This window comes from Amphiura filiformis, chromosome 14 (genome assembly GCF_039555335.1).
Source record: "Amphiura filiformis chromosome 14, Afil_fr2py, whole genome shotgun sequence".
Classification (NCBI taxonomy): domain Eukaryota; kingdom Metazoa; phylum Echinodermata; class Ophiuroidea; order Amphilepidida; family Amphiuridae; genus Amphiura; species Amphiura filiformis.
Window position 1 is genome coordinate 44,865,898 of NC_092641.1, and position 21,501 is coordinate 44,887,398.

At 33.4% G+C, this 21,501-nt stretch overlaps 1 long non-coding RNA gene across 1 annotated transcript in view; it reads left to right on the plus strand.

The window, feature by feature from the left end:
- The first annotated feature begins 435 nt into the window (after positions 1-435).
- Positions 436-21,501, plus strand: part of LOC140170167 (uncharacterized) — a 28,421-nt gene continuing 7,355 nt past the window's right edge. Inside the window, exons 1-3 of the long non-coding RNA XR_011861501.1 lie at positions 436-531; positions 16,001-16,055; positions 19,299-19,353. This is a non-coding gene — a long non-coding RNA (uncharacterized lncRNA). The remainder of the gene's footprint in view (positions 532-16,000; positions 16,056-19,298; positions 19,354-21,501) is intronic.

The window sequence follows — 21,501 nt, forward strand, 5'->3', positions numbered from 1 at the left end:
CCCCGGTTATTATTCTTAAAACCCTATAAAGAAGACATAAGAATTCACAAGAAAAAGACCCCTTGTTTCTTTTTAGGAGTGGACATTCAGAATAGGGGATTCTCTAGAATAAAGAAACTATTCTTACAAATATCATAATATGGTGGATAAGTTAAATTTTGGTTCAAAAAGTACACAATTTTGTTCTTCTCTTATTTACCCCCATCAAAACTTCTTGTGTTAAAACCAATGTGCTAAGAACATTGTAGGCTTTCAAAAAATATCAAACTTCAATAATGAGTTATGTTGCCTTGCTGATGTGACATGTGGGTTTGTCACATTTATTAGGCCTTAAATAGCCCCCTCATTTGGCATCCTTGCTTGGAAAACTTTGTTCCTTAGCCTAATTTGCATGTCAATGTACTTCTGCTTTATGTTCGTTCAACCATGGAGGTATATTTATACCTCCATGGTTCAACCCTGGGCAGTCACCATCTCACCTCAGAGGAGTCAAGAAGTGAAAAAGTTTACCATATAAAGTATCTGGCCAGGGTAAGTTAACATTTCCTTTAATAATATTGTTTTTCATTAAGAAAGTTGATCAAGTGAAATAGCACTGTTTGATTCATGGTTTAGAGTAAATCAGTTAAAGTTTGGTTATTTTTACCACTATTTGTGTTATAATCTAAAACTTGGTGCTGAGTCATGTTGAAATCTGTTAGTATCAGATTTGTAAGATTTTTAGTGAAAAGTGTGCGCACGGTTTGTAAGTTAAAGATGATGATTTTGAATGCTAATTGCAAAATTAATCCAAATCATCAGATGCATTGTTTTGGAATAACAATGATTTTGTATTTTTTTGAGTTAATAACCATGATCAAACTATTACCACATGATCTTTCGTTAATTGTGTATGTTAATTGTGTATGAACTCGGCCTAGCGATTCATGAAAATAGGCCTAAAGTATGTTCACATGTGTTTTGTAACTTACAAAAGTTAAAGTTTCCGATGAAAGTTTTATATTATAAAAGATAGGCTAGTGCTATCTTTATATTATTTAGTGATGTTAACAAGGAATAAACATAAAGGTGCAGGATTGGTCTTTTTGAAAAATATCGTCACAAAATATCAAATATCGTCGATACTATCGTCTTAAAGCTATCATGACAGCGTCAAACAACAATCAAGTTTCATTTGATAATATCATGACAGCGTCAAACAACTATCAAGTCTTATTTGAATATATCTTGTGAGAATATCTTGTGAGCCTCTGCTTTAACAAGAAATATCATAGAAATATCGTCAGGTATATATCTAATTTCATGATATTTAGAAGATATATATCGTCCAACTATCGTCAGTCTCGATATGATATTTACATGATATAATTATATCGCCAAACTAACATTATATAGACAAATCTAGCTCACATGATATTTAAAAGATATGTATCGTCTAAATATCGTCAAAATATTACTACACTCTATTATGATATTTACATGATATATATCGCCAAAATATCATCTTTCTATAGATGCTGTAATTCACTTCAAAAATAATGGCGATATACGGTATCTGATATTTAGACAAATCTAGCGTCATGGTATTTAGAAGACATATATCGTCTAAATATCGCAACTTTCTATCTGATATTTACATGATAGGCCTATATATCGCCAAAATATCATTCAGTTTCTATATGATATTTTTATGATATACATGTATATCGCCAGTTAGACAAGTCTAGCTTCATCATGTTCATGATACTTAGCAGATATATATCCTCCAAATATCGTCAAAATATTGCTACTCTCTATATGATATTTACATGATATATATCGCCAAAGTATCATTTTTCTAGATGCTGTGATTCACTTCAAAAATAATGGTGATATATCTGATAGTTAGACAAGTCTAGCGTCATGATATTTAGAAGACATATATAGTCTAAATATCGCAACTTTCTATCTGATATTTACATGATAGGCCTATATATCGCCAAAATATCATTCAGTTTCTATATGATATTTTTATGATATATAATAATATAAAATAATAATAATATATATATCGCCAAACTATTATTATATCTGGTTTCCAAAATAAATAAATCTAACTCATGACATTTAGAAGATATGTATCGTCTAAATATCATCTAAATATCGCAACTTTCTGTCTGATATTTACATGATATAATATAGCCGAAATATCAGCTTTCTAGATGCTGTGATAGATTCATGATATTTAGAAGGTATATATCGTCCAAATATCATCAGTTTCTATATGATATTAACATGATATATATCACCAAAATATCACCTTTCTAGATGCTGTCATGCCTTTAAAAAATAATGACGATATATCTGATAGTTAGACAAGTCTAACGTCATGATATTTAGAAGATATATATATATATATATATATCGTCTAACTATATCGTCAACATATTGTTAGATTCTATGATATTTACATGGTATATATCGCTAAAATATCGTCTCTCTAGATGTTGCGATCTTACACGTCAAAATAATGGCGATATATCTGATAGTTAGAAAAGTCTAGCTTCATGATATTTAGAAGATATATATCGTCCAAATATCGTCAGTTTCAAAATGATATTTACATGATATATATCGCCAAAGAAATCTTTCTAGATGCTGTCATATGCCTTCACAAAATAGCAACGATATATCTGATAGTTACCGTCGTTTGATCTTTTCAGTTTCTGTTTCCGTATCCGTAATAGTTTGTGTAAGTCATTGTTATTCTGAAGTGGTAGTTCCCGGGGGGGGGGGTAGTTCCCCAGGTGTGACCAATCTTTTATTCTAGCCTTTTGTTAGTTACTGAAAATTTGAAGCTCGTGAATTTCAGTTTTCGTTTTGGTAAGTTATATTGATTTTTACATAAAACCTTGAGATGTGCGGTTGGGTGCTAATCTAGACAAAAGAAGAGTCTAAATTTTACGGTCCTAAATTCGCGGTAAATTGTACGGCTTCAATTGACTTATGTTTGGTGTATATGCACTTACGCCTAGACGTAAGTGGCTCGTAAAAATTGTCTTGCATTGAAATATATACTAACCATGTTGCCAAGTTATAAGCAAAATTCTTTGATATTGGCGATTAAACGAGCGTCTGAATTAGTCAATATCTCCCAATGAGGCGCGTACAAGTGGTGATTTGGTATTCATGTTTTATATTGAAATGCAATACAAAAGAATAGCATTGGAGCAAAGATAATGTATTCTATTCATTCGTACCAATGGCAAGCTAATCTGATAATTGGTTGGGCCTATATGTAAGGCTCGGGTTTATTTTAAATGTTTATTTTTGCAGGGCTTATTTTCAGTTATGGATCATTCGGATGAATTTCGCAAGGGAGGGGGATGGAGGGAGGGAGTGAGATACTTGAGACTGAACAAGTGAGAGTGGGAGGGGTGAGGAAGAAAGATAGGAGATGGAGAGACTGAAAGACTAGAAAGAGAAGAACTCGAGAGGAGAGAGTAGGGACTGGGGAGGGAGTGGGGACTGATGGGGGGGGGCAGGAGGAAGCAAAATAGGAAGATAAACATTGATACGAGGCAAGGGCGACACTGTGGCCATGCACAAGTGCATTGGGGTTCGACAGGCTCATAAGCGGACCTTTTGTGATTTTAGGGCTTATTTTCAACGTTTTTACAGAAAAAAGTGGACTTTGTCATTCGGATTGGCATGCATTTTGTCAAATTAATGTAAATCAATTTACCAATTTTGAAGACTTGAGGGCGCTAGATCATTAAAAACACTGGTGTTAACATAACCTTTTCTCTCCCGGGGTTATTGACATAGGCAATAGTACAAATTGCAAATGGTATTCAATGATGATTAAATAAATGTATTTACCCAATATGAATACAATAATTTAAACAGTTCAAACACCTTACTATTTTGTTCATGTGTGTGTTGCATCATTTTTACACCAATCATACATGTTAAGGTTATTAATTATTTTAAACTGTTGTGATTTGGTAGTTCACAGCATCTTACGAATGGTAGTGAGCTTTGGCAAAAACTGCATTGCTCAATTCATAGCGAGCGTGTAGAAGAATTAAAATATCACAGATATACTTTTATAGGTGCTGCGGTTCTTGAGTTACGTTGTTAAGAGGGCTGAAACAACAACACTTTTGTAAAACGTACATAACTCATTAACAACAATAAATTAAGCAAGTTTGCAAAGTATAAGATTTGTAGAATGAACTTTTGCAAAACATCAAGGTGTTAATTTTCAATAATATATTGATCTAGATAATAAAAATATAGATTTTTAGGTTGCTTCGACCAACAATACCTCGTCTACCCTTAAAATGACTAGTACACGCTCAAATCAACAACTATCAGTACACGCTCAAAATCAGCTACGCATACAGGGTGTATCAAAATGATTGGTACCCATCAGTATCCAGTGAGTACGGACAAGAATGCCACATCAAAATGCAGTATAGGATCCACCTTTTTGTAGATTTATGTCATAAAAAGCCATTAAACAATAAATTGTAGTCATTTCTAGAGGATCTAATGTTGAATTTGAAAGGAGAAGGTGTTTTATTAGACAACAAAGCTGCACACCCTGTACACTCTAAACAAAAAAATAGAACAATGTTGAGTAAAATGTGAGCAGAGCAACAAAATTGGTCAAATGATACTCAGTATTGTTTTAATTATTTTTATTAGTTTGTAACTTGCTTGTTCAGCCATAACTCGCAAATGCAAAATCGGAATCAACTGAAATTTTGGGAATAAGCTTTTTTGTGGATATCTACTGACAAATGTCATAAAAAGTGGATGCTAGGATCACGAAATCCTCCTTGAACATCCCCGTACATCCCGTTACACTTATTAAAATACCACATCAATCAAACATGTTAAAAATTACTCAATGTTAAGAAAAAACGGAACAGAGCAACGCAATATACCCCGGGGTTAATATATCAATGTAGACATAATATACGCAGGGTGTGTATGCATCGTTCTCAAACAATGCCAACACAAAGTTCTTCTATATACACTGATTGAGAAATGAGGAAGGGGCCGTACTTCCATATATTGGTACGTTTCATGTGCCTGTCAATAGACCCCTGTTTTTGAGGCAAACTCTGAACCCCATCAGCTCCATTCATCAGCTTCACACCCAATGACCCTCTTTTTTCATCAGCTAAAACCCAATGAACCTCTTTGTTAAACATGTTAAACATGTTAAAGAGATTTACAACAAATCTGCAAATTCCCAAAACATATTGTGGGATAGGCTTTTACGACGGGAATTCATAACAATTAGTGGGTTTTAGCGGGTTCGCCGTCGGACAAGTTTAGAACTGTCAAGCTTTCGTCAGGAGTAGCTCTGACTTCTTCAGGACGAAGTACCTAAGAATGAGACATGTAGACCACCCCTTGTCTACTGATGACTCTGAAAAGAGTCGTTCACTGAAGACTGCCCCTTGTCAACAGAGAACAAGCAGATCTCGCCTATCTGCTAATATAAAGGTTGTGGTGGCTCTGAAAAGAGCCGTGCACTGAAGACTGCCCTTATCTACAGAGAACTAGCAGATCTCGCCTATCTGCTAATACAAAGGTTTTGGTGGCTCTGAAAAGAGCCGTTTGCTGCACCCTTTATTTCTATTCTATTACCAGACAATAGTGCGATTTAAAGAGAAAATATCATTTTTTTGCAGAAATATTTTAAGTTGTTTACTTCAAGGTGGATCACGTACGTGTAAGTGACAGCGCGTATCGCGAAATAGTGCACGCGTCACCAAGCGTAATGCTGTGCGTAGAATGTGTTACGGCGCTAGACCCATTATTGCAGAATAATGGGCTCTCACGTGACGTGTTTTAACAAATCACAGTGCGCGATTTTGAATAATGGGTCGTAAGAGTAATAGAACCATCGGTGTTCCATTTTGTCTAGCTCATACGTAAATTAACTCTATTATGAACCACTGACCTCTTAAAGTACAACCCGATTTTTACAATCCTAGATTTATCAGTTATTATTGATTATGACTAAGACGATAATATTTCCTTTATCTCGTCTGATCTCGTCTGATCCAATTGATCTCGTACAATTACTCTTATCTTACATTTTGAATTGAAGTGAATGCCTGGATTTATGGTAATCTTATTAACCAAGGATATATAATAAACACTTCAGGAAGTAGCCTTGCGCTAAATTTTATATAACACTCGAAGACGTCTGTCTTCTTCAATAATAGGCTACGTCTGATCTTTTCTCATAAAAAGTGATAAAAAGAATGCTTGATCGGATCGGTATGATAATGCCGGAAGCATCATGATCTAAATTATCCTCAGACACTGAAATGACGAAAACACCACCAAATTTGGGCCTCTGGTCAGCCATTCAGAAAGAACCCATAATTTATTCAAGCAATGTTTTAAGAAAATTCCCTGGAATCAGCCAAATAATAATGATTTCTGGACAACTTTTTCACCCGAAGTAAATACCCGACCGAGCATCCCAACAATTACTGGGAAGCTAGTATACAAATATATACTGCCATGAGAGGTTCTGGTTAAAACTATGGGCCGAGGTGAGATCAATAGTACTATTTTCCTGAGGGGCGCAGCCCCGGAGGAAAATAGTATTAATTGATCTCAACGAGACCATAGTTTTAACCAGAACTTCGAATAAAGGCAGTATATATTTATTTTAGCTTCTATCCTGAGTAAACAGCACAACCAATTTAAGCAATATTTTGCCCTTCAAAAAAATCGAATAGGCTAATCACGCTTCATTACATTAATATATTCTTTGTTCATTGATTGGTTAAAAGAAAATTATTTGACGTTTGGACTATCCAGCTTCTATCCTGAGTAAACAGCACAACCAATTTAAGCAATATTTTGCCCTTCAAAAACAAATTGGTGCTCTCGGAGGCAAAAAAAAAAAAAAAAATCAGCCTGACCCAAACTCCCATGCCCCCCCCCCCTGAGAATCTAATAGTGCGTCCCTAATGAGCTCAAAGGTTGAATCTTCGATTAGCTTAAGTCGGTTAGTACACCCCGTTATCAGTTGTATTGTATCAGTTGTTAAATTGAACTGACATAATTACCGGGCAAAATTATACTATAATATTGCGAATTATAAATGAGGATACCGGTAATTGGTGAGCAATTTAATTTAATTTTGCCCTCAATTAGGCCTATTAGATCGAATTTCGTCTATTAAAATCCATTTTTTCTGCATTGAGTAATTTCATAACAATTTTGGACATTCAAAAGTCTTGAGTGTTTTGATGAAGATTTTAAACTTATTTAAAAAAAAAAAAAAAATAAGCTTAATTTCTTTCATAAAGTTGTTTTTATCAATATTTTAATGTTCGTTTTATTTGCATTTTTGAAGGTAGGTGCTCTTAAAGACATGTAATTCGGCCTTGTACATTATCTCATCTTATCATAATTTCATTAAAATCTTGATAAATAGGCCTACTCAGTGTAATGTAATAAATAAAAATATATTGGCGATAAAAAGAATACCCGAAGAGCGGTCGTCTTGAACACTCTTTGTCATCTTTCAATAACAAAATGTCTAGGAAAAGAAGCTAAATTGAGGAATTAACGACAATCTCGAAAGAAATTGCTTTTCGGGCCGTTGTTAATTCCTTCATTTTTTATTGAAAGATAAAGAAATAGTTATCAACAGTCATTCTGTCAACCAACATAATATAGACTACCTATTTTGGATAATAATATGCTTATAAGTAAAACAAGTTCGGCAAGTTTCCGTAAGAGCTAGCAACTAACCCCGGGCAACTAACCTACCGTATATCGTCTGAATATCGTCAAAATATTGCTACTCTCTATATGATATTTACATCATTGATGATATATATCGCCAAAGTATCATTTTTCTAGATGCTGTGATTCACTTCAAAAATAATATGGCAATATATCTGATATTTAGACAAATCTAGCGTCATGATATTTCAAGACACATCGTCTAAATATTGCTATTTTTTATCTGATATTTACATGATAGGCCTATATATCGCCAAAATATCATTCAGTTTCAAGGCCTATATGATATTTTTATGATATATATCGCCAAACTATTATTAGGGTAGCTGCAGGTAATATGGGACAGCAGGTAATATGGGACACCTGTTTTCATTTTAACAAAAAGTAGCTTAAAGATATGTATCGTCTAAATATCATCTAAATATCGCAACTTTCATGATATTTAGAAGGTATATATTGTCCAAATATCATCAGTTTCTATATATTAACATATGATATATTTCACCAAAATATCACCTTTCTAGATGTTGTCATGCCTTTAAAAAGTAATGGCGATATATCTAATAGTTACACAAGTCTAACGTCATGATATTTAGAAGATATATATATCGTATAACTATATCGTCAACATATTGCTAGATTCTATATGATATTTACATGATTTTTATCGCTAAAATATCTGTCATATGCCTTCACAAAATAGCAACGATATATCTGATAGTTAGACAAGTTAGTTTCATGATAGAATATACTTGTTTCACTTCATTGACCAAGGTTTTGCATGCATAAAAGCTAAACCTAATAATATATAATGTGAGGAATGAGCTCTATTCATCAAGTACCTAAACCTGAAACGTATTCCCCCATTACAAACGGAATTACAGATGAGAGCTTATTTAAGAAAGTTAAACTTAACATCTCCGAAAAAGGCACCCCACAATACTAAAATACACCAATCAATCATGTTCAACGACATCAGCCACGCCTATACATCAAAAAATAGTACAAACTGCAAATGGTACTCAATGTTGATTAAATATTTACTCAATATGAATACAATAATTTAAACAGTTCAAACACCTTACTATTTTGTTCATGTGTGTGTTCATAGTGTGTTGCATCATTTTTACACCAATCATACATGTTAAACGACTAGTATACGCTCAAATCAACAACTATCATAGTACACGATCAAAATCAGCTACGCCTAAATACAGGGTGTATCAAAATGATTGGTACCCATCAGTATCCAGTGAGTATGGACAAAGAATGCCACATCAAAATGCAGTAAAGGATCCACCTTTTTGTAGATTTATGTCATAAAAAGCCATTAAACAATAAATTGTAGTCATTTCTAGAGGATCTAATGTTGAATTTGAAAGAAGAAGGTGTTTTATTAGAGAAAAAAGCTGCACACCCTGTACACTCTAAGCAACAAAAAAATAGAACAATGTTGAGTAAAAATTGAGCAGAGCAACAAAATTAGTCAAATGATATTCAATATTGTTTTTATTTTTATTTATTACTTTGTAACTTGCTTGTTCAGCCCCTGTTCAGCATACCTCGAATCCGGGTTAAATACTCAACTGAACTTGGTATTCACACTGGGTACCAGACTATACTAGTAAAAGGTACATAGATCAGTCATGGTGTAGATTATAAAAAGCAACGTGAACAAATTGACATTGATCTACACATGTTCTGAAATACAAATTTACTAACTCGGTTAAAAGGGCATTTTGTGATCCACAGCCTCATTCCTCCACTTTTCTCCAAAAAAAGTTGAGATTTTTATACCAATGGAAACCTCTAGCTACATAATGTTTATGTAATTTCTTGCAGATTAATTCGTGTAGCAAAAGAATCATCAAATTTGAATTTCGTTATGGTATTCCAGAACGGAAATTACAACAGTGGTCTATGGAGCAGAAGTTATAATACACATAATCATGCATAACTCGCAAATGCAAAATCGGAATCAACTGAAATTTTGGGAATAAGCTTTTTTCGTGGATATGCAAATGTCATAAAAAGTGGATGCTAGGATACCGAAATCCTCCTTTAACATCCCTGTACACCCCACAACACTTATTAAAATACTACACCAATCAAACATGTTAAGAAAAAAGGGAACAGAGCAACGCAATATGCCCCCGGGTTTAATATATCAATGTAGACATAATAATACGCAGGGTGTGTATGCATCGTTCTCAAACAATGCCAACAAATATTTCTTCTATATACACTGATTGAGAAATGAGGGAGGGGGCACTTCCATATATTGGTACGTGTCATGTGCCTGTCAATAGACCCCTGTTTTTGAGGCAAACTCTATACTCTTTTTTCATCAGCTAAAACCATGTTAACAGTGGCGTAGATTTCTTTTTGACATTGGGGGGATGGAGTTGGGAAAAATTCTTGAAGTATAGTCAATCCAACACCTTTTGGCGACAGAATAAGTTTACGGTAGAATTGCGCTATTGAAGCTAAACTGATGAAATATGGTGTAGAAGTAGAATAAATGCGCGCGAAGCGCGCGAAAATTTGCACTTTTGGGGCTAACATGTGCAAATATGAGGTTAATTTGGTCAGAAACCCATTATCAGGCGTCAACATTGGGGGGGGGGGGGGGATGACAAGCTACTTTGTCTTATCTAAATATCGCCATCTAAATCTAACTAGACGATATGTATCGTTTGTCTAACTATCAGATATATCAGTCGCCGATATTCATAAAATTTCTATGTATTTGTCTTATCTAAATTTCGCCATCTAAATCTAACTAGACGATATGTATCGTTTGTCTAACTATCAGATATATCGCCGATATTTTATAAAATTTCCAAGTTCCTATTGTGTCTTATCTAAATATCGCCATCTAAACCTAACTAGACGATATGTATCGTTTGTCTAACTATCAGATATATCGTCGATATTTCATACAATTTCCAAGTTGCTACTTCGTCTAACTATCGTTCTCAAAATCTAGCTAGACGATATCTATCAGTTGTCTAACTATCAGATATATCGCCGATATTTCATAAAATTTCCAAGTTCCTATATACTTCGTCTAACTATCGTTCCCAAAATCTAGCTAGACGATATCTATCATTTGTCTAACTATCAGATATATCACCGATATTTTATAAAATTTCCAAGTTCCTACTTTGTCTTTTCTAAATATCGCCACCTAAATCTAACTAGACGATATGTATCGTTTGTCTAACTATCAGATATATCGTCGATATTTCAAAAACGTTTCCAAGTTGCTACTTTGTCTAACTATCGTTCTAAAAATCTAGCTAGACGATATCTATCAGTTGTCTAACTATCAGATATATCGCCGATATTTTATAAAATTTCCAAGTTCCTACTTTGTCTTATCTAAATATCGCCATCTAAATCTAACTAGACGATATGTATCGTTTGTCTATCAGATATCGTCAATATTTCATAAAATTTAGAAAAGACAATTTAAAAAAATTAAATTAAAAAAAAAGTTGCTATCGTTCTCAAAATATCTAAATATCGCCATATAAATCTAGCTAGACGATATGTATCGTTTGTCTAACTATCGCATATGTCTAAATATCACAAAATATCGTGGCACTATCAAAAATATCTTAATTTCTCCCTATCTATTAGTACGTAAAATATCATTCACCCAACCAAAACGACCAATCCTGCACTTTCCTCGAAGTAAACATAGAATCTAGGTGTGGCATCACTGAGGAGCTGGCAATAGTAGTTCCAGATCTTTCACCCAAATCATGCCAAATTAGGTGTATTATTGTTTTATGTAAGTTGTTCGAATTAGCATGTTAAACCAGTTGTTTACCCTCATTATTATGTTCCCAAATACTGAATTGGGCCTGAAACCAACGAACCGTAGCCTAAAATACACCCAGACCAGCAGATCTTCTGAGTAAGATAAATTAGCATAATAGGTTTATTATGTCAAGATTTAGGAATTTTTAGCCTTTACAATTTGATCATTCTTGTGCAAACGTTGGCCAACTCTTTTCTTAGGATTTGCATAATAACATGCATAATGCTACCTGTAGTTCGTATAGGCAGAAACCAAGTGACCTTACTCATTAATTTGGAAAGTAAAAATAGAAATGTAAAATAATATAACAACTTATTTTTATTGTATTATTTTTGTTAGGTATTTCAGTAGATTTGTTTTAGGATGTTAAGATTCCGTATCAAACCCTAAACATTCGGTGCTGAGTAAGCAGGCCTCGAAATAAGAACAATTTATTTAACCAGTCTAAATTGATTTGTTTTTGTAAAATCAAAGATCATGATGTTGTGTCATCATGGTATAGTTTGAGTTGTTTGAGATAGATAGTTGTGATTTAAGATTGAGATAATATTGAACCTTAATTGAGGTTTTTGTGATGTTTGTAAATAATAATACTAATGCACCCAAGTGGAATTATGTATTATAATAGACTGTGATTGATTGTATGATAGCATATTAAAGGATAATACGTTCATTAGGCTTTACACCCAATTGGTCATATTGATAGTTTTGTTTGATGAATGAAGTTCAATGTGCAAGGTATGGTACCAGTAAATAGTAGTATTTTAATTTGTCATCAAAACATGTTCATTTAATATGATTATGTATATTAAAATCCATTTAGGCCTACAAAGTTTCTTATACAATCCGTACTTGTATTTATAAAGTTTTAAGCCGATATTGTTGCTGTATTCAAATGTAGTTATTCCAATAAAACAATGAATACCTGTAACAGAATTCAACCTTTTCAACTTCCATTTAAATTAAGATATTTTCAGAGAGAATCCTTTTTGTAATTTATCATAAACATATGATAGAGATTAATTGAAGATGAGTAAGCTAATGTTCCGATTGTGCTCTATTGTGTTGTATTTGATTTCTTGTAAATAAAGACGTTTGATGCTTGTATTTAGAATACCGTAGTGTATTAACCGATTCGGCGATTGATATTTTCTGTATTCCTACTAGGTCTATATGAAACTGAAGACAATTGTGATAGTGATAATTAGTAGGCTTTGTAATGTATGAATTTGGAAATATCATGTTAATTAATATCAATAATTGCTTGTTTGTCAGAATGTTACAATTATTTGATTATTATGTTAATTCATGTTGTAATCAATAATTATCGCTTGATTTAGAATATTGGACATTATTATTGTTGATTTATGTAAAGTGGTTATCGAGTTACATAACGTTCATTTATATATTCCTTTTTATATTCTAAACCGAAATGTCGTTTTTTAGTATTTTTCGTGCATTTATAGGCTTAAGGTTATCCTTACTGTATAATGAATTATATACATTTTGTATACATATGTATTGTTAAGGGATCTAAAATGAGCGTTTATTGCGTTTTTTTTGTGGCACATGAGAGCACCTCAGACCTATTGTATTCTGAATACGTAGAAGCATGTCTTTCTGATATCAAATAATTTTCATTTTTGAAAATCACAATATATTACAAATTTTATGACAAATTATAAAAATTTGATATTTTTCAAATATTTGATATATAACATTCCTCGAAGTAAATTATATAAATCTAATGATATATTCTTAAAGTGTATGTGGCAGGGAGGAAAAGCCGACGGTCAATTGAAAATTTTGACCTTTTATATTGAAGATATGGATTTTTTCCCAAAAAGACCTAATTTGTTTTGGTGTTTTGGGGAAAAATCCATATCTCAATACGAAAGGTCAAATTTTCATATGGACGGATTTTCATTCGAGCTACATACACTTTATGTACATATCACTAGATTTATAGAGTTTACTTTTGAGATTGTTAAATATCAAAATTATCAATTTTTAATGATTTGCCATAAAATGTGTATTAAATTGCGAATTTCAAAAATTCAAAATTATTTGATATCAGAATGACATTCTTCGTATTCAGAATGCAATTCGATATGTCTGATGTGCTCTCATAATGTCCCACAAAAATACTGTCCAAACGTTCATACCCCAGCCCTTAAGTTTGTTAAGTATTTGCTTTGTATCACTATACGACTTTGAATTACATTGTAGGCTTTCAAAAAAATCAAACTTCAATAATGAGTTATGTTGCCTTGCTGAAATACAGCACATATCCTGGAAATCGGGATCTGTGGATACAGTGTGTTCAAAAACCATACGTAATTTTAATATATTTTATGACTTTCTCAATCAAAACTATCTAACCAACCATCTTCATTCAAATGTGCATGAAATGGTATGTAAGATTTGGAATTCCAACCAAATTTAACATTGTGTGAGCACATGCTCAACTGGACAAATATCCACATTGACATCAAAATTGCTGATGAGCATGTTTTCAAAAGTTGTGAGCCGATTGAGGGAAATATTTTTTTTCAAGTATTAAAGCTAACGATTAAAGTTGTGGGTTGTGAGTTGACAGTTCTAAACTTGTCCGACGGCGAACCCGCTAAAATCCCACTAATTGCTAACGATTAAAGGTTTCTTTTCTTGCTTCAAATCTACATTTCCTTAAAATGACTGAGATGTAGGTAGTCAAAGAATATGAGGAAAAAGTGTGCCTATACATGTATATGGACAAGGTTAACATTTTGTCATTAAAGTGCCATTTGTTCAAAATCCGTAGAATATAATTATGTTAATATTATATTATTGACCAATTTGGTATTTCTACAAAGCCTTATAATTGTTTTCAAAGTGAAGGCATTTTCACTCTAATAGTATCTAATTAATTACCCATGAATTGCCCTTATTTATAATATGATGAGAACAAAATATTTTAGAATTTTCAGGCAGGTATATTTTTTCAATTATTTTCTTTAATTTGAAGAACTGAGAAAGGCCACTGCTGTCATCAAACAAGACTTGTGTCATCAACCATATTTCTCTATTTTAGGTGTGGTATGGCTCTGAAGGGCCAAGACAAATATTGGAAACTTGAAAACTAATTTTCCATGATCTGTGGGGCACTCTTGACATTTTGTGAAAAATTGTTTAAGCTTTAGCATCCATAGCACTACGTCGGGTAGGGACAGGCATCTGCTATCTACTGAAGATAGCAACATTCACATAATTAATTCTGATTGGTGTGTGTGTGCTTATGTGCACAGTGCACACAGTGATTTTCTTCACTTGTTCCATTGTACTTTTGTATTGTTTACCTGACACTGCTATGGGTTCTGGAATTGGTCATATTTAGCCATCAAACTTTACCTATTTTCATTTTGTTGTTCAGTTTAGCATGTCTGCATGCTTAGTACACATTATGTTAGTATACCTTGCACTATTTCTTTCCAATTCTGAAAACCTGAATGGCTACACATGGAATGCCCAATCTATTAACATGATTAAAAGCTGCCAATGTTTGTGATTTTATTATGAGTCAAAAGTCATGTACTAGAGGCATAGCTATTAAAGCAGACATTAAAGGGGTGTTTCGTGATCCACAGCCTCATCCACAGCCTTATACCACTGGAAACCTCTGGCTACATAATGTTTATGTACATGGACTCACATATTTCAATCAGACAAAAATCTATATCCAATAGCGTTACCTTAAAGCTAGTATTATAAGTGTCTCCTTAACTAATAGCAAAAGGTGCCCACTGGTATCTTGGAGGCATTGTCTTTTTTAAAGACATTTATTGTTTATTTTTTAGCCCAAATATTTCTCATGATGTTGATATACATATGAATTGTAATATCACAATTTACTAATATATAATAAAGAAGCGGCTGATTTTATCCATATGTTTAAAAACCATTAAATTTGTAATACTTGATTCAGTGGTTTTTTTCTGAGAACAACAACAGTATACGTTCTGTGCATTGAGCGTGTTTACAGTCCATTCTCTCAAAGCGGGCACATTTCATTTCATGACGTCAAACCCATGATGTGCACTGGCTTTAAATTGTTATTGTTTAGATTTTTTCAAAATATAGGGAACAGATAATGAACTATTCCAGTTGACATCCATATACCCCCTAATATCAATGTCAACACAACATTAATTTTCCATACAGGGAGCATAGCAGGGAGTGTGAATTTCAATGGTGTTACCTAAATGAGTGACCCATAAGCGTACTCCTCTGTGTGGGAGATTAAGGTCATGTCGTCCATAGGGGGTGCGTGGATTTCAACCAGAATAGCCCAGTTGTTACTCATCCCATGTAGATAAATAGAAATAATTGATGCGTTTTACGCTTACTCTTCCGTTCCAGATTTATTCTCTGCTTTTCTGCATTAAACATCTGTGTGACGTCATAGTGATCCTAGGTAAGTTGATCAATAATATTATTTATTATTCGTAGCATCAGGCTATTTAATCAAAATAATTAGCATCGGCAGTGATGCACTGAAAAATAATTTAAAATCTTCACAGGCTCCGAGTCTGAGATATACCAACATGATCTTAACGACGGTAAAAAATTATTACGCCATTAGGGGTAACAAGAAGACACTGTTCATGGATCAGGTGCGGTAATCCCGGGCGGTAATTTTGTTCTAACATAGACCCTGATCTTACCTACTCTAATCATCCTGATCTCTAGAGCCTCCTTGACCCAACGTTTATATCTGTCTAGCTCCGTGCCTCTGACCTCTGCTTCCCCCGACCTTCCTGCGACATGATCAGTGATAGACGATTTGTGGATGGTTGTAAGCGAAGTTCTTTCCTTGAGAGCACCTCAGACCTATCGAATATTTCTGAATACGAAGCATGTCTTTCTGATATCAAATAATTTTCATTTTTGAAAATCACAATATAATACAAATTTTATGACAAATTATAAAAATTTGATATTTTTCGAATTCTTGATATATAACAGTCCTCGAAGTAAATTATATAAATCTAATGATATATTCTTAAAGTGTATGTAGCAGGGAGGAAAAGCCGACGGTCACTTGAAAATTTTGACCTTTCATATTGAAGATATGGATTTTTTCCCAAAAGACCTACTTTTTTTTGGTGTTTTGGGAAAAAATCCATATCTCCAATACGAAAGGTCAAAATTTTCAATTGATCGTCGGCTTTTCAACCCACCTACATACACTTTAAGTATAAATCATCAGATTTATAAAGTTTACTTCAAGTACTGTTAAATATCAAAAATATCAATTTTTAATGATTTGCCATAAAATGTGTATTAAATTGCGAATTTCAAAATTCAAAATTATTTGATATCAGAATGACATTCTTCGTATTCAGAATGCAATTCGATATGTCTGACGTGCTTTAATGTCCCAAAATAAATACTGTCCAAACGTTCATACCCCAGCCCTTAAGTTTGTTAAATATTTGCTTTGTATCACTATACGACTTTGAATTACATTGTAGGCTTTCAAAAAAAAATCAAACTTCAATAATGAGTTATGTTGCCTTGCTGAAATACAGCACATATCCTGGAAATCGGGATCTGTGGATACAGTGTGTTCAAAAACCATACGTAATTTTAATATATTTTATGACCTTCTCAATCAAAACTATCTAACCAACCATCTTCATACAAATGTGCATGAAATGGTATGTAAGATTTGGAATTCCAACCAAATTTAACATTGTGTGAGCACATGCTCAACTGGACAAATATCCACATTGACATCAAAATTGCTGATGAGCATGTCTTCAAAAGTTGTGAGCCGATTGAGGGGAAATATTTTTTTTTTCAAGTATTAAAGCTAACGATTAAAGTTGTGGGTTGTGAGTTGACAGTTCTAAACTTGTCCGACGGCGAACCCGCTAAAATCCCACTAATTGCTAACGATTAAAGGTTTCTTTTCTTGCTTCAAATCTACATTTCCTTAAAATGACTGAGATGTAGGTAGTCAAAGAATATGAGGAAAAAGTGTGCCTATACATGTATATGGACAAGGTTAACATTTTGTCATTAAAGTGCCATTTGTTCAAAATCCGTAGAATATAATTATGTTAATATTATATTATTGACCAATTTGGTATTTCTACAAAGCCTTATAATTGTTTTCAAAGTGAAGGCATTTTCACTCTAATAGTATCTAATTAATTACCCATGAATTGCCCTTATTTATAATATGATGAGAACAAAATATTTTAGAATTTTCAGGCAGGTATATTTTTTCAATTATTTTCTTTAATTTGAAGAACTGAGAAAGGCCACTGCTGTCATCAAACAAGACTTGTGTCATCAACCATATTTCTCTATTTTAGGTGTGGTATCTGGTATGGCTCTGAAGGGCCAAGACAAATATTGGAAACTTGAAAACTAATTTTCCATGATCTGCGGGGCACTCTTGACATTTTGTGGAAAATTGTTTAAGCTTTAGCATCCATAGCACTAGCGTTGGGTAGGGACAGGCATCTGCTATCTACTGAAGATAGCAACATTCACATAATTAATTCTGATTGGTGTGTGTGTGCTTATGTGCACAGTGCACACAGTGATTTTCTTCACTTGTTCCATTGTACTTTTGTATTGTTTACCTGACACTGCTATGGGTTCTGGAATTGGTCATATTTAGCAATCAAACTTTACCTATTTTTATTTTGTTGTTCAGTTTAGCATGTCTGCATGCTTAGTACACATTATGTTAGTATACCTTGCACTATTTCTTTCCAATTCTGAAAACCTGAATGGCTACACATGGAATGCCCAATCTATTAACATGATTAAAAGCTGCCAATGTTTGTGATTTTATTATGAGTCAAAAGTCATGTACTAGAGGCATAGCTATTAAAGCAGACATTAAAGGGGTGTTTCGTGATCCACAGCCTCATCCACAGCCTTATACCACTGGAAACCTCTGGCTACATAATGTTTATGTACATGGACTCACATATTTCAATCAGACAAAAATCTATATCCAATAGCGTTACCTTAAAGCTAGTATTATAAGTGTCTCCTTAACTAATAGCAAAAGGTGCCCACTGGTATCTTGGAGGCATTGTCTTTTTTAAAGACATTTATTGTTTATTTTTTAGCCCAAATATTTCTCATGATGTTGATATACATATGAATTGTAATATCACAATTTACTAATATATAATAAAGAAGCGGCTGATTTTATCCATATGTTTAAAAACCATTAAATTTGTAATACTTGATTCAGTGGTTTTTTTCTGAGAACAACAACAGTATACGTTCTGTGCATTGAGCGTGTTTACAGTCCATTCTCTCAAAGCGGGCACATTTCATTTCATGACGTCAAACCCATGATGTGCACTGGCTTTAAATTGTTATTGTTTAGATTTTTTCAAAATATAGGGAACAGATAATGAACTATTCCAGTTGACATCCATATACCCCCTAATATCAACGTCAACACAACATTAATTTTCCATACAGGGAGCATAGCAGGGAGTGTGAATTTCAATGGTGTTACCTAAATGAGTGACCCATAAGCGTACTCCCTCTGTGTGGGAGATTAAGGTCATGTCGTCCATAGGGGGTGCTTGGATTTCAACCAGAATAGCCCATTTTTTACTCATCCCATGTAGATAAATAGAAATAATTGATGCGTTTTACGCTTATTCTTTCGTTCCAGATTTATTCTCTGCTTTTCTGCATTAAACATCTGTGTGACGTCATAGTGATCCTAGGTAAGTTGATCAATAATATTATTTATTATTCGTAGCATCAGGCTATTTAATCAAAATAATTAGCATCGGCAGTGATGCACTGAAAAATAATTTGAAAATCTTCACAGGCTCCGAGTCTGAGATATACCAACATGATCTTAACGACGGTAAAAAATTATTACGCCATTAGGGGTAACAAGAAGACACTGTTCATGGATCAGGTGCGGTAATCCCGGGCAGTAATTTTGTTCTAACATAGACCCTGATCTTACCTACTCTAATCATCCTGATCTCTAGAGCCTCCTTGACCCAACGTTTATATCTGTCTAGCTCCGTGCCTCTGACCTCTGCTTCCCCCGACCTTCCTGCGACATGATCAGTGATAGACGATTTGTGGATGGTTGTAAGCGAAGTTCTTTCCTTGAGAGCACCTCAGACCTATCGAATTGTATTCTGAATACGAAGCATGTCTTTCTGATATCAAATAATTTTCATTTTTTGAAAATCACAATATAATACAAATTTTATGACAAATTATAAAAATTTGATATTTTTCGAATTCTTGATATATAACAGTCCTCGAAGTAAATTATATAAATCTAATGATATATTCTTAAAGTGTATGTAGCAGGGAGGAAAAGCCGAAGGTCACTTGAAAATTTTGACCTTTCATATTGAAGATATGGATTTTTTTCCCAAAAAGACCTAATTTTTTTTGGTGTTTTGGGAAAAAAATCCATATCTCCAATACGAAAGGTCAAAATTTTCAATTGATCGTCGGCTTTTCAACCCACCTACATACACTTTAAGTATAAATCATCAGATTTATAAAGTTTACTTCAAGTACTGTTAAATATCAAAAATATCAATTTTAATGATTTGCCATAAAATGTGTATTAAATTGCAAATTTCAAAAATTCAAAATTATTTGATATCAGAATGACATTCTTCGTATTCAGAATGCAATTCGATATGTCTGATGCTTTAATGTCCCAAAATAAATACTGTCCAAACGTTCATACCCCAGCCCTTAAGTTTGTTAAATATTTGCTTTGTATCACTATACGACTTTGAATTACATTGTAGGCTTTCAAAAAAAAAAAAAATCAAACTTCAATAATGAGTTATGTTGCCTTGCTGAAATACAGCACATATCCTGGAAATCGGGATCTGTGGATACAGTGTGTTCAAAAACCATACGTAATTTTAATATATTTTATGACTTTCTCAATCAAAACTATCTAACCAACCATCTTCATACAAATGTGCATGAAATGGTATGTAAGATTTGGAATTCCAACCAAATTTAACATTGTGTGAGCACATGCTCAACTGGACAAATATCCACATTGACATCAAAATTGCTGATGAGCATGTCTTCAAAAGTTGTGAGCCGATTGAGGGAAATATTTTTTTTCAAGTATTAAAGCTAACGATTAAAGTTGTGGGTTGTGAGTTGACAGTTCTAAACTTGTCCGACGGCGAACCCGCTAAAATCCCACTAATTGCTAACGATTAAAGGTTTCTTTTCTTGCTTCAAATCTACATTTCCTTAAAATGACTGAGATGTAGGTAGTCAAAGAATATGAGGAAAAAGTGTGCCTATACATGTATATGGACAAGGTTAACATTTTGTCATTAAAGTGCCATTTGTTCAAAATCCGTAGAATATAATTATGTTAATATTATATTATTGACCAATTTGGTATTTCTACAAAGCCTTATAATTGTTTTCAAAGTGAAGGCATTTTCACTCTAATAGTATCTAATTAATTACCCATGAATTGCCCTTATTTATAATATGATGAGAACAAAATATTTTAGAATTTTCAGGCAGGTATATTTTTTCAATTATTTTCTTTAATTTGAAGAACTGAGAAAGGCCACTGCTGTCATCAAACAAGACTTGTGTCATCAACCATATTTCTCTATTTTAGGTGTGGTATGGCTCTGAAGGGCCAAGACAAATATTGGAAACTTGAAAACTAATTTTCCATGATCTGTGGGGCACTCTTGACATTTTGTGAAAAATTGTTTAAGCTTTAGCATCCATAGCACTAGCGTTGGGTAGGGACAGGCATCTGCTATCTACTGAAGATAGCAACATTCACATAATTAATTCTGATTGGTGTGTGTGTGCTTATGTGCACAGTGCACACAGTGATTTTC